Source organism: Pteropus alecto, unplaced genomic scaffold (genome assembly GCF_000325575.1).
Source record: "Pteropus alecto unplaced genomic scaffold, ASM32557v1 scaffold3, whole genome shotgun sequence".
Taxonomy (NCBI): Eukaryota; Metazoa; Chordata; class Mammalia; order Chiroptera; family Pteropodidae; genus Pteropus; species Pteropus alecto.
The window spans coordinates 24839784-24853367 of NW_006442484.1; the positions used below are offsets into that span (position 1 = coordinate 24839784).

Sequence of the window (13584 nt, forward strand, 5' to 3'; positions counted from 1 at the left end):
TTTGAGGCTGCTCCCCTGGAATTGCCATGAACCTCTCAGGACCCTGCCTCTGCCCAGGCCTTGCTTCTCTGTGGCCAATCTGCACACCCTGCTGTGTGAACTGAGGTTTCTGGAGAGCTTTATGACTGGCATGATTCAGGTCTGATGATATAAGAAGGTGGAAAGCAGCCTAATTCACCCCTTAGCTTTCTGTTTATTTATTTACTCACTTTGTAATCACAATTTGAGAAGGTCCAGACATTTTAGTTACATGTGTTTTTGAAAGATCTCCGCAAAAATACACACCAACGATTCAGAACTGAAATATATAACATAAAACAAGAAGAACCAGAGGCAAAACCCACAAAAGCCAACCAAAATAAAAAAACAGAAGCACAATGACAAAGAAGCAATGGAAACACCGAGCTACCAAAAAGCAAAAAGTAAAATGGCTATTAGAAGACCTCATATTTCAATAATCACACTAAATGTAAATGGACTAAACCCACCAATAAAAAGGCAGAGCTGAAGAATGGATCAAAAAACAAAACCCAACCATATGCTTCTTCCAGGAGACACATCTCAGCTCCAAAGACAAATATAGACTCAAAGTGAAAGAGTGGAAAATGATATTTCAAGCAAATGGCATTCAGAGAAAAGTGGGAGTAGCGGTACTAATATCGAACAAAATAGACTTCAAAATAAAAAAGTTAAAGAAAGATGCTGAGGCACACTTCATAATGATAAAAGAAATCATGCACCAAGAAGACATAACACTTATTAATACCTATGCTTCCAATCAGGGAGTCTCGAAATATTTAAAGTAATTCATAACAGAACTAAAGGGAGAAACAGAACAAAATACTATCATAGTAGGGGACCTAAATACCCACTGTCAGATATGAACAGATCATTCAAACAGAAAATCAATAAGGAAATAACATCCTTAAATGACACATTAGATCAAATGGACATAATGGACATTTACAGAGCCTTTTATCTCAAAACAGCTGCTTATACATTCTTCTCTACTGCACATGGAACATTCTCAAGGACTGACCACATACTGGGTCACAGAGATAGCCTCAACAAATTTAAGAAGGTTGAAATCATACCAATCATAGTCTCTGATCATAATGCTTTGAAGCTAGAGATCAACTGCAAAAAAAGCAGAAAGAACCACAAATACGGTGAGATTAAACAATATACTACTGAAGAATGACTGGGTCAGAGAATAAAAAGAGAGATGAAGAGATACATAGAAACAAATGATAATGATAGTACAACATAGCAAAACTTTTGGGACATGGTAAAAGCGGTCATAAGAGGAAAGTTCACATCATTACAGGTCTATCTCTAAAAACAAGAGCCCAAATAAACAACCTAATGCTTCATCTTAAAAAACCAGAAAAGGAAGAACAACTGAAAGTTATTCAGCTGAAGGAAGGAAATAATCAAAATTAGAGCAGAGAGAAATGAAATTGAAAACAAAAATACAACAGAAAAAATAAATGCAACAAAGAGCTGATTCTTTGAGAAGGTTAATAAAATTGACAAATCCCTGGCTAGACTCACTAAAGGAAAAAGAGAAAGATCACAAAATCGGGGAAGAAGGAGGAGAAATTATGAGAGACACAACAGAAATACAAAGGATCATACAAGAATATTATGAAAAAGTACATAACACCAAGAAATAGACAAGTACTTAGAAAGATACAACCTTCCCAGACTGAACCAAGAACTGGAAAATCTAAATAGACTGATCAGGAGTATGGAAATTGAAACCACCAAAAACTTGCCAAAAAGTAAAAGTCCAGGACCAGACGGCTTCACCAGTGAATTCTACCAAACATTCAAAGAAGATTTAATACTTATTCTCCTCACATTCCTCCATAAAACCAAAGAGGAGGCAATATTTCCTATTTCTTTTTATGAGGCCAATATTACCCTGATACTGAAACCTGGTAAAGATAACATAAAAAAAGAAAACTGCAGACCAATATCTCTCATGAACACTGATACACAAATCCTAAATAAGATACCAGTGAACCAAATACAGCAACATATTAAAATGATTATACACCATGATCAAGTGGGCTTCATCTCAGGGGCACGGGGATGATGGTTGAACATACATAAATCGATTAATGTGATATACCACGTAAACAAATTAAAAAATGACTCATATGCTCATATCAATAAATGCTCATATCAATAGACACAGAAAAAGCCTTTGACAAGATAGCATCCATTTATGATCAAAACACTTAAAAAACTGGTATAGAATGAAAGTACCTTAACATAATAAAGGCCATTTATGACGAACCCTCAGCCAACATTATACTTAATAGTGAAAAACTAAAATCCTTCCCTGTAAGATCAAGAACAAGACAAAGCTGTCCACTATCGCCACTGTATTCAATATAACATTAGAGGTCGTAGAAGAGTGCAATCAGGCAAGAGAAAGATATGAAAAGCATCCAAATAGGAAATGAAGAAGTGACATGATTCTCTATATAGAAAACCCTAAAGACTCCACAAGAACACTACTAGACACAATAAGCAAATATACAGTAAAGTTTCTGGATACAAAAATCAATGTTTGAAAATCCATAGCATTCTTATACTCTAATAATGAAGTGTCAGAAAATGAAGTGGAAAAAATAATTCCTTTTGCAATTGCAACAAAAAGAATAAAATACCTAGGAATAAATCTAATGAAACATGTGAAGAACCTATATAATGAAAACTACAAAACCCTATTAAAAGAAATTGAAGAAGATACAAAGAATTGGAAAGATATTCAATGTTCTTGGATTGGAAGAATCAACACAGTTAAAATGACCATATTCCCAAAAGCATTATACAGATTTAATGCAATCCCATCAAAATCCCATTGGCATTTAAAAAAAAATAGAATAAAAAATCATCAGATTTGTATGGAAGCTCAAAAGATCCAGAATCGCCAAAGCCGTCATGAGAAAAAAGAACAAGGCTGGAGGCATCACTCTATCTGACTTCAAATTATGCTACAAAGTAACAATAATCAAAACGGCATGGTATGGGCAGAAAAAGACACATGGACCAGTGAAACAGAATGGAGAATCCACAAATAAACCCATGTTTACATTAGCAAATAATTATTGACAAAAGAGCCAAAAATATACAGTGGAGAAAGGAAAGCCTCTTCAATAAGTGGTGCTGGGAAAACTGGAAAGCCACCCGCAAATAATGAAACTAGACTGTTGTCTATCAGCACGCACCAAAATTAACGCAAAATAGATTAAGAATCCGAATATAAGACCTGAAACAATAAACTACATAGAAGAAAACATAGGAACTAAACTTATGGACCTTGGATTTAAAGATGATTTTATAAATATGACCTCAAAGGTGAGGGAAGTAAAAGCAAAAATAAATGAATGGGACTACATCAAACTAAAAAGCTTCTACACAACAAAAGAAACCATCGATGAAGTAAGGATACAACCATCTGAATGGGAAAACATATTTGCAAGAATGCCTCCAATAAGGGCCTAATATCCAAAACATACAAAGAACTCGTACTACTCACTAACAAAAATAACCAAATGATCCAATCAAAAAATTGGACCCGAAGAGACACTTCTCCCTAGAGGACATACAAATGGCCAATAAATATTTGAAAAGATGCTCAATATCACTAGCTATTAGGGAAATGTAATCAAAACCACAATGATACCATCTAACATGTTAAAATAGCTGTTATCAACAGGACAAGTAATAACAAGTGTTGGAGAGGATGCGAAGTAAAAGGAACCCTCATACACTACTGGTGGGAATGCAAATTGGTACAGCCACAATGGAAAATACAGAAGTTCCTCAAAAAACTAAGAATTGATCTATCACATGATCCAGCAATCCCTCTACTAGGTATTTACCCTAAAAACTTGAAAATCCATATCCAAAAAGATATTTGCACACAGGTGATTCACGGTATCCAGGACGTGGAAGCAACTGAAGTGTCCTACAATAGATGATTGGATAAAGAAGCTGTGGTACATATATACCATGGAATATTACTCAGCCATAAGAAGAGATGAAATACTGTCATTTGCGACAACATGGATGGACCTCAAGATAATCATGCTAAACGAAATAAGCCAGAAAAAGCTGAAAACCACTTATCACTTATATGTGGATATAAACCTAAAAAGCAACAAATGAACAGGACAGAGACTTATGGACATGGTTAATAGACCAGTGGTTACCAGAGGCGGGGAGAGTAGGTAGATGGGGTAAAAGCGATCAAATGTGTGGTGACAGAAAGAAATCTAACTATGAGCAGTTAGACTGCAATGCAATATGCCTTACTGTTGAATTGCATGCTTGAAATTTTCTGGATTTCATTAACCAAAGTCACCATAATAAAACAAACAAACAAACAAACAAAACAAAAATAAAGCAAATAAACAATATTATTTTATAATAGTGTTTAATATAACGGAGAGGTGTTAGCTATATATTTTTTTAAGTATACGACAAAACTCTGGTCCGGTTCTGTTAATAAGTGTATAAAAATATATTTTAAAAAAATTAAAATTACATATATTAACATCTGCAAAGAATTATTTCCAGATATAAGAATTATATATGATTTTCATTTTTTCTTATCACTTTTACACTAAATGGATATTGCCTTATTTTGTAACTTTAAAAAATAAATATCTTGCACATTTAAATAATATATTATACAAATTGACTATATAGTTATCAGTGCTATGACACTAAAAAAAATTATTTTAACTTTTAAACATGTTATGCATATAAAATTTGTTTCAATATAAATTTTTAAATACATGATGCCCACCAGACACTGTATCATAGCAGTGCTATAACACATTGGACATGATGCAAAAAATGAAATCTAATGGCTAATAGCTGCAACCCAGCTTTTAGAGAAAATATTTTTGGTATCTACTCAATATAATGTAAGTTGACTGAAACATACAAACATAGAAGTGATTATTTTAAGAGAACAACATAAGTTGACATTTCTGGATCATCTATATTAAAAAAGTGTGTATTTTACAAATAGAGAAAAGATAAAAACACATGGGAGAAAGTAAAAATATGCATGTGTGTGCCAAAAGAAATGCTAACACACTTAGAACTTTAATCTTGCTAAGTTAGTACCTCATCTTTTGGTCAAAACTTAATAGTAATCTCAACTCTCATGTTAATCAAGGAAGCAGTAAAAGACTAAAATTCTGTTGTGTTTTCATTGGAGATGAAGAGGAAGATTGGGGGAAGAACGTGAGATTATGCGGAAAAAAGAAAGTAGGAGTAACTAGCAACTTCAACACATGCTTACTTGAATATAAGCACCTAGAGCAGGATCTGAAGTGAAAAGAGAGAATAAAACTGAAGTCAAAAAATGGAGAATAACTGTCAATTCCAGAGTTCATCTATCTCCTAGTTTACAATCTTATCTCATATTATTGTCCCATTTAAGCCTTTAGTAAAATGTACAAAGCTACTCAGTCTCATCAGTCAATCCTGTCCCAATAGGACAAACACATAACATCATGGTCACCTAACAAACAGTATTTTAATCTGGGCTAGAATTCATTGACAAAGTCATGTTCAAAGATTTGCAGTACCAAAATAGTTAAAATCAAATGGAAGCCTCTATCCTACCCTACTAGAAAATAAGAGTTTCTATAGAGGGTAACACAGAAGGACTCTACACTGGGAAGTATCAGACACAGTAGAAGGTGAGGGTATCACAGTTGAAGCAAATTGGATGTTGAGATTCCTGAGCTCTCTGCTTTCAGCTGGTTCTCGGAGCACTAGCAATCAGGCTTATATCTTGGAGCAGGGTTTCTTAAGATAGGCTCTACATACATTTTTGAAATGGGTAATTCTTTGTTGTAAGCGGCTGTCTGGTGCATTGTAGAATGTTCAACAGCACCTGCAACTTCTCTCTATTGATTTTCAGTACCAACCCACATTTGATAATCAAATGTCTCTAGACATTGTCAATTATCCCCTGGGGGGTCATACCGTGGTAGCCAAAAACTGGTGACTTAGAGGAAAGTGGAAAATTCTCCTCATTGGACTCTTACTAGCCAAATAGAAAAAACTTCCAAATATCTAAAGAGGTACACATCAGGATTCCTCCCTATGGCCCATCCAAATCTTTCCCCAGTGAGATCCATCAATAGCTACCAAGCCCCACCCAAGTACACAGAGACGTAAAATAATTATCTAATGCCTCTTATATAAATTTGAACATACAATTAGGGATCATAAGATAGTGAAGGAAAAACTCTAAAATAAGAGTAAAATATACTAACAGAAAGAATAACAGAGAAAAACAGAGTAAGCAGAGATAAATTAACTTTAAAATGAAACTTTAATTAAATTCATAAAAAGAAAAAAAATGCCAGGATGTGGAAAAAATGGTATTGTAAATAAAAAAAAATAGCAGAAATGAAAGTCTCAAAGGTTTAAAAAATCAAGTAAATTTCCTAGAAAGTATAAAAGCATAAAACGGGAAAAAGATGAAAAACGGGGGAAAGAAAATAGGTCCAGGCATGTAATGTCTATTTGTATTTCCAGAACAAAACACTTAGAAGCAAGGAGATTACAGGACAAGTATCAGAAACTTTCTGAGCTGAGAGATACAAGTGAGCTGAAAGATACAAGTTATCACACATAAAGAACCCATGAAATGCACGACAAAGGGGATGCCTAGACTCATATTAGTCACTTCATAATACTGTGACATTTCAGAACACTGGATACAACAAAAAGAAGATTCTATAAGTTTGAAACAAAAAGGCTACAGAAGCTTCCACAGGGGAGAGAAAAGTGAAATGCAAAGTGTTGAAAATTAGAACAGCTTAAGATTTTGTATCAGACACTGAAAATTCCTTCACAATTCTAAAGAAAACATTTCCAACTTAGAATTCTATATTCAGACTAGTCAGGGTAAAGTGCAGACATTTACAGATACATAATGCCTCAAAACATTTGCCTTTCAGACAGCTACTGGAGGCTAACCAAACAAAATGAGTGTTCAAGACAAAGGATTACCTAGGATACAGAAAACAAAGGCTCCACCATAGGATAGAGTTGCATGAGGGGCAACTATATTAAGCAATTGGCCTAATCTGGAAAGAATGATGGAGAAACTTCTCAATCAAGATTAAACTGATAAAAATAATTGATACCTCTGACCTATGGAGAGAATATGTTGTCAACCAGCAGATAGTCTGGGACCGAATTAATGATAAATATTGAGAAACTATACAGACACTGACAGTTATTTACCAAAAACTAAGGTATCAGTGATACAATGAGGGAGTGGTTAGGGTGTCTGGGGAAAAAAATGGAAATTTATATCATCCTTAGTGGGAAGTCAACAGATAATGCCTAAAATAGGAAATTCAAGACATAGTGATATATTATTTAGAAATATGAAGGTAAATACCAAAAGAATTGGCCAAAAAAAAAAAAAAAAAGTTTTAAAAGTGCTTCCTCTTAGAGAGGGGAAATATGGGCTATAACACCCACCTTGTCCAATATTATACCCTTCCTGAGGCCTGAGCAAAGTGAGGAGATAAAGGCCCAACCAATTTGGTCCACCATGGCACCAACTATGATGGGCAATATTCTGGAGAACTGAATTTGTGATAAATAGATTTTTAATAATAAGCCATGTAGAAGTAATTAATACTTCAAAGCATGTGTTCTTTTACATTCGTAACTGTTAAGGAGCACAGACTGCATGAAAATATTTTCTAAATTTTAATTAACTTGGCTTCTGATACTGTAGAAGCCAATATAATTTAAACATTTTTAGCCTAATATATGACTTAATTTTGCCTAGAAGTAGAAACATCTTTAAATCAAATCTCAAAATTTGCTCTTCTGGTAAGTGGCCTGAGGTGACCTCTGAAAACGGTTAGCTATTCGCCTGACCTGGAAAACCCCACAAAATTATGCAAATCAAGAGGTTCAAATCTTCGTGTTCACTTTAAGAACATCTGTGAAACTGCCCAGGCCATCAAGGGTATGCATATCTGAAAGGCTACCAAGAATCTGAAGGATGTCACTTTATAGAAGCAAGGTGTGCCATTCCCCGGTAACAATGGTGGAGCTGGTAGGTAGGTATGCCCAGGTCAAACAATGGGGCTAGACACAGGGTCACTGGCCTAAAAAGACTGCTGAATTTTTGCTGCACTTGCAGATAGTAATGCTAAACTTACGGGTTTAGATGTAGATTCTCTGGTTACTGAAGACATCCAGGTGAACAAAGCCATCAAGATGCCACACAGAACTTACAGAGCTCGTGGGCAGATTAACCCATACATGAGCTCTCCTTGCCACATTGAGATGATCCTTACTAAAAAAGAGCAGATGGTTCCTAAACAGAAACAGGTTGCGAAGAAGAAAAAGATATCCCTGAAGAAACAAAATTTATGGCCTGGGAGTAAATTTAGCATCAAATAAATTCTAATAAAAATAAAAAAGAAAATCTCAAAATTCAAAAATAAGAGTATAAGGGTTCTATTAATGGTAATGGCAGACAGGAAAAAAAAACTGCTGAAGTCAGCCAAAAAAACCTTCCCAATAAAAAAATAAATAAGATAGTATGAAATACATTCCAAAATCTAGGAGGTAAACCAGAGAAACCATACCCTCAGTCACTTTGTCCTGAAGCCTTTTGCCCACTAAGACAAAAAGGCTGAGAAACAAGAAGGTTGACGAGCTACTGGTGGCTTTGCTGAGCATGGGGCAAAAAACCAAAGCACAGGATCCACCAAACCTGGGGTCTCATATAAACCATCACCCAACTTTAAGGGCAACATCATCAGGATAAGGGAGTAGTGGAAGTAAAACAGAACTCGCATGACTCATATGACTTGAGGCCCTGCTTCATGTCATTTGTATAACAGAAGAAATCCCAAGTCTTGAACACGACTAACTTGGGACTGGTAGCATCTTGAAGCACCTTTCCTACAAAAACATGCCTTCTTGAGAAAGATATTATCTTAGGACTTATATGCTATTTCTATATTTTTTCAAATACAACAACCAGCACACAGGCACACAAGAAAAAAAAATCATGAACTAGCAGAAACAGACCCATAAAAAATTCAGAAACTATAATTATCAGTCACAAACCAAAAAAATAAATAAATAAAAATAAAAGTAAAAAACTATGAATAGTAGGTCAACGACACCCACAATTGTAATTTTTAGCAAGTAGCTAAAAACAGTAAGAAGGAACATAGGTGATATATTTCTTAAAAAGACACTGAGCTACAGAATTAAGAATCCCAGTGAACACAAAACAGGAAAAAGATTTCCACATGAAAACATTATGAAGATAGAGCAAAAAACCTAAGACAAAAAAACAAAACATTTTTAAAAGCAGGTTTCTTTCAAAGGACCAAGATTTAGAGTGACAGCTGACTTTCCAAATCAATACTGAAAGCCAAAACACAGTGGAACATTATCTTTGAGGTGCTGAAAAACAACCATAACCAATTTTACAATTTAATATCCCCAAAACATTCAACTTTGAAGGAAAACAAAGACACTGTAAGCAAAAAATTAAGAAAATTGGCCATTAGCACACCTGTATTAGATAACTTCTGAAGACTGTACTCAATAAAAGGAAAAAAATACCCAAAGAAAATTCAGAGACGCAAAAGAAATTAAGAACACGGACAGTAGTAAATTTATAGGGATATGTACTCAACATTGACAGTAGAGAACTGTGCTCTCCAACAGAAATACAATACTACCAATATAATTAAAAAATCTTTCAATATCCACATTAAAAAAAGGTGAAATTAATTTATTATAATTTCAACATAATCATAGCAAGATGAATTAATTTACATTGTTTTTCTACTAAGTCTTAGAAATCTGGTGTTTATTTGACATTTACAGAACGTGATAATTCAGATGCTAAATGGTCATCAAAAATACTTAATCTTTATTTTTATATAAGTTTACAGTTGAGAAAGTAATTTACATACCTAAGTTGTTCCAAACATATTTAAGGGTTTTTAGACAAATGAATCAAGTATTAATTGTCAATTTTAAATTAAAACTGCATAAAACCAAAAATTCAGTTCCACAGTAACACTAGCTATATTTTAAATGTTCAAAAACACATATAGATGTCGCTACTCTATTGGATAAAGCCTTTTTGCTGGAGTTAAAATTACAAATAACATTCAAATAACAACAACAATAGCATATAAACCAGTAAGAAACAAAATGGAGATAAAGTTATCCAGGAAGTGAGAAATGATCTAAGCACACAAAAATATTTGCCAGACTGCTCAAATCTTTAAAACTTAGAAAACTTAACAGAAAGACTGTGAAAAAGGTTTAAAGACAATTCAAAGAGGAGGAGATCCGAATAGCTAATAAATTTTTTTTAAAGTGCTTAATTGCATTAATAACCAGGGACTGTAAATTAAAACAATAATATAAAGCTACATTCATTAGTTTGGCAAAAACAGAAAATGGGAACTGTTGGTAAGACTGTAGAAAAAAGGGATCCATCATCTACTGCCGGTGGGGGATTAAATTGATATATCCACTTTGGAAAAGTTTGGCATAATCATACTCTACAAAATGGCATGCTAGTGCATAAAAATAACATGTTTCAGATCTTTCATAGTAGCATTGTTCATAATTGCTAAAAACTGGACACAATTTAAATGTTCATTAATATTAGACTAGTTAACTGTGGTTTGTTAGTAAAAAGACTAATAACACGACACTATAGACATTACTATACATGAACTAAAGCTAAGGGTACCAACATGGTTAAATATTAGCAACATGAGAGAAAATAACATAATTTACATATAGGTAAAATACAAGCAAAACTGACCTATATTGTTTAGGAATGTCGACATAGGTGGTTTAATAAAGTTGAAATAAAAGTAGGAAATAATTACCATAAAAATCCAAATATTGTAAATTTCTGGGAGTGGTGAGGAGAAAGGAAAGATCAGGAATGGCGGGAGGAGTATGTTTCCAGTGCCACCAATGTTCTAGTTCTTGATTTTGGTACTGATAACAGTGTTCACTGTGTAACTATTCATTATACTGCGTATCTCTGATTTGTGCACTTTTCTGCATATTTACTATTTTACCATACAAAAATATTTTAAAATTATCTAAGGCACTTTAATTGCTATAATTTTTTTGTTGTTATAAAGTGGTACACATTTGGTATCAATATAAACTAAAATTTAAGGTATGGGAGCCTTGTTTATATTTGACAAGATTACTGCACACACAGTAGTAAGCAACAGGTAATGATACATATAAATAGGATCCACTGTCAAAACATGTAAGTGAAACGTAGAAAATAGTGGTATCTTTATTAATGATAGTGTACCCTCAGGACCCGTTATAGAATTAAATAATACCAACACGACAGACACGAGGAATTTTAGATTCTTGGTCTTAATAGAAACCATACATGGGTGATAATCTTTCAAAGTTCCTTTACAAAAAATGATAACTTAAAGATTGGAATGATTTTAGTTAATACTGTATGAACAGAATGTAAAAAAGCAGTGCTATTTTACTAAAAAGCTTTACTAAGGTAAATTCATGAATCTTTTCTTAAAATGTTGAATTTATAAGATAAACATTATTTCCAGCAAAAAACAGCATTTAATTGAGAAACCTAAGGCTCTTAATCCGAGGATATCAACCAGAAACCTAGAATAAAATAACCATTTAAAAATCTCTCATCTACACTATAGAAAGGGAAAACTCTGATGATGTTCCTTTTCCAGCAACTCTAATACTCAGTATCAAGGACTATACAATTTCATAACCCTTTCTGAGAACAGGCACTGGCGTTTAGTTAGTTGCAGCACAACGCAAAACATGGAGAGAAATTCCACTCATGACTTCCCAGTTTGCTCGCTCCCCAAAGCCACTCCAGATTTCCAGGGGTAGCGAAGTAAGGACTGACGGTCGTAACAGCCAATATAAGCAATCCATCTAATCCTAGAAGTTGTCAAAATTCACACATGGAGCTTGTCTTCCTGCCTTGACAGGTCCTCTGCTCTGAGCTGAAGCAGTCACCAGAGTCATCTGCAGAGACTCCAGAGATATCGTTTCTCTCTTACACCAGGACCTCATCACCACCGAGTGTAGTCGTCATCCCGCCACAGATCTAGTTTCATCAGGGCTCCCTGCGCTCGTCGGGGATTCGTCGGCAGGCTCGTAGAGAGGCCACGAGACAGGAGCCCGCCTGGTTTCCGGCCTGCCTGGCCTAGACAAGCCTGCCTCCCTTCTCGCAATCCTAGTCTCCAAACCCTTCCATCCTCCCCCTTTCGATTAGCCGTTCGCCACTAGTGCCTATGCTCTTCGTCCTGAGGCCTGCCTACCCCATGTTACCTCTCAGAAAAGGCTGCCCTTACCAGGGCAGAGCCAGGATCTAGCGACCGCAGGACTAGCTTCACAGGCTTCTCTCGCCCCGCAGTCCGACCAGCTTCACCTGCAGCTGCCAACGACACACCACTACTCCCGGCATGCCCTGCGCACGCACCGCCCCTCCCGCCCCAACACGTGACCGCCTTTCGCCTCTGTCCACGCCCACTTCTGTTCCTCCACTTTCTCTTAGGAGGGAGGAGGGGGCTGAGAGTGTTAAAGAGTAGCAACTTCCTCCTACTCCCCGCCCCCGCCCCGCTACCCCCTGCTACAATGTCTTCCGGGTCGCGAGCGCCTCGGAGCATTCTGGGAAACCATTTCATTTCCTCCCCTCCCCCTCCTCCTGCCTTCAACCAACCAGCCTCCCGTCAGAGAGGGACATGCGCAGTGAGTGCCTCCCGTCTCTTCTACCCGAACCCCCCCTCCCCCCCAAGCAGAGAGACCCCAGCAGCAGCAGCAGCTGATGATGAAGAGAGAGGCAGTGGCAGAGGGGGGGGACCTTTTATTTCTATTTTTAAAGGGACAGGACACTAATTTTACCCCACTTCAACCTTGAATTGAGGGGGGTGGGGGGAAGGCGGCTGAGTTCCTTCCCCCACCCTCCAGCCCTGAGACCTGAGAGAGGGATTGAGCCTGAGAGAGAAGGAGAAGGAGTTTCTTCTTCTTCGAAAACCCCCATCCACGACTCCTACCCCCTCATCCCTCCAGTAGCCTCCCTCCCGAGCCCCCTCCACCCTCCTCCTCTTTGGCCGTGAGAGAAGAGAAAGAAACCAAAAGCCTCTTAGCAACACAGACCCTTCTCTGCTGCTGTTGCTGCTGCTGCTGCTGCTGCTGCTGCTGCTACTGCTGCTGCTTGGCCCTGGCTGGAGACATCTCACTACACCCAGGAGCAGCCACTTCCCCAGCTCTCCTCCTCCTTCGCCTCCTCCTCCTCCTTCCACTCCCCCCCTTTATTACCCTTTGTGTCATCCTCCACAGCTCCAGGGAAGGCACTCAAAAGTGGGGGGCAGGAAAGGTAAGTGTGTCTGTGGGGGCTTCATTGCCTTCCTCTGGCTCTGACTTTAACTCCGGGGCAACAGTAGCACCAAACCACATACGCAGTGGAGCTCCGGGGTGAGGAGGGGGTGGTGCTGGGGG

General features: G+C 36.8%; 1 protein-coding gene, 1 long non-coding RNA gene and 1 pseudogene across 3 annotated transcripts in view; 2 read left to right on the forward strand and 1 right to left on the reverse strand.

Annotated features, from left to right (window-relative positions):
* The window catches only part of LOC102887027, a 19273-nt pseudogene extending 10778 nt beyond the window's left edge, over positions 1-8495 (forward strand).
* ORC4 (origin recognition complex subunit 4) overlaps positions 1-12576 on the reverse strand; it is a 76846-nt gene extending 64270 nt beyond the window's left edge. The window contains exon 1 of one of the 2 annotated variants that reach the window (XM_006921052.3): positions 12438-12576. The gene's annotated coding sequence lies outside the window, so the exon portion shown is untranslated. Of the gene's footprint in view, positions 1-12414 lie in introns of both variants that reach the window. The other variant, XM_006921051.3, reaches the window with a different exon arrangement.
* A 266-nt stretch (positions 12577-12842) lies between these two features.
* LOC112470258 overlaps positions 12843-13584 on the forward strand; it is a 175109-nt gene continuing 174367 nt past the window's right edge. The window contains exon 1 of the long non-coding RNA XR_003042901.1: positions 12843-13462. This is a non-coding gene — a long non-coding RNA (uncharacterized LOC112470258). The remainder of the gene's footprint in view (positions 13463-13584) is intronic.